The sequence below is a fragment of the Nicotiana attenuata genome, unplaced genomic scaffold (assembly GCF_001879085.1).
Source record: "Nicotiana attenuata strain UT unplaced genomic scaffold, NIATTr2, whole genome shotgun sequence".
NCBI lineage: Eukaryota > Viridiplantae > Streptophyta > Magnoliopsida > Solanales > Solanaceae > Nicotiana > Nicotiana attenuata.
Genome location: NW_017670373.1, coordinates 165,565 through 167,404, shown reverse-complemented (window position 1 = coordinate 167,404; position 1,840 = coordinate 165,565).

Below are 1,840 nucleotides of genomic sequence, written 5' to 3'. Positions count from 1 at the left end.
ACTCTTAATAGAGAAGCTGCTTATCCCCTCTACATCCTCCTCTGTATAACCAGCTTCCTCAAAGTATTGTTTGGCTTTAAGTATCTTCTATACTATCCAAGAGGCTTGTTTTGGTACAATACTCCACAATGCATTCTGTTTTTTATAATATACATGTATCTATTGCACCCATAACCTATCTTTCTTCTTGCATAGGTTCCAAAGAAGTTTAAATATGGCTGCCTTATTCCATTCCTCTATAGCCAGTAGATTTAAACCACCAGCTGCTTTAGGTTTGCACAAATTGTCCCATGACAATAGAGCTTTCCTTGACACTTCTACACCCCCAGTCCATAGGAATGTTCTGCATACTCTTTCAATAAGTTAGATGAGTTTCTTTGGCAACACAAACACCTGATACCAGTATACTTGGATAGAGAATAACACACTCTTGATTAGCTGAATTCTTCCTGCATAGGACAGAAACTTTGATGTCCAGGAATAGATTCTCCCTAGCATCTTCTCAAGTAGAGGCTGGCACTTTATTAATGATAACCTCTTAGAGCTAAGAGGTACCCCCAAGTACCTAACTGGTAGTGTTCCTTTGACAAAACCCAAGTCTTGCAATATCTTCTGTTATTGGTCATCATGCACTCCACCAAAGAATATGGAACTTTTATCAGCATTTGCCACTAGCCCTGAAGCCTTAGAGAATTGCTGAAAGCACTGAAATAGTAACTGAACAGATATGGTATCACCTCTACAGAATAGTAATAGATCATCAGCAAAGCTCAATTGCACTATGTTCAGTTTGCGACATTTAGGATGATAGTTGAAATTAGGATCCTTTTTAAGTGTCTTCGAAAGTCTAGTCAAATACTCCATAACCAGCACAAATAGGTAAGGAGATAGGGGATCTCCCTGTCTCAACCCTTTATTAGCTTGAAATGGCTTTGTAGGTTGCCCATTAATCATAATGGAGTATGAGACTGTTGTAACACAGCTCATAATCCATTGCACAAATCTCCCTGGCAGCTGCAGATGAGTCAACACTTGTTCTAGATAACCCCATTCCACTGAATCATATGCCTTCTTCATATCTATCTTCAGCATACATCTGGGAGAGACACCTTTCTTGCCATATCCTTTCACTAACTCATGACTAAGTATTATGTTATCATTTATCAGTCTACCAGGATCAAAGGCGGACTGACTCTTATCCACCAGTCCATCCATCACTCCTTATAATTTGTTGGTTAGTATCTTTGATATAATCTTGTAAGAATTTTGCAAGATGATATTGGCCTGTACTCAGTAATTTTAGAAGGACTTTTCACCTTAGGAACAAGAGTTACTGTTGTACAGTTGATAGGCTGATACATATTTAAACTTGAAAAGAACTTTATAACTGCATCTATGATTGTATCTCCTACTAAAGGCCAAGCCTTCTTGAAGAATAAAGCATTGAATCCATCATACCCAGGGGCTTTGCTGTCACTGATACCTTTCAGAGCCTGATAAATCTCCTCCTTTGAGACCTCTGCAATCAGTTGTAGTTGTTGCAGTCTATTCACCATGGGACCATCTCTCATAATAGCTGGGTTGATAGCAGGCAATTCAGTTGCTGATGAGCCTAACAGCTGTTGATAGAACCTTGTCACTTCCTCCTCAATGTCCTTCCTTGTTTGCACTGTGCTCCCATTACCCTTTATTAGTCTTCTAATCTTGTTTTGGCTGCATCTGTTTTCATATTTGCAAAAAAATATGCTGTGTTGGCATCACCTAGCTTTAGCCATTTTACTCTTGATTTTTGTCTCATAATGCTTTCCTCCACCCCTAACCATTTCTCCAGTTGTATTTT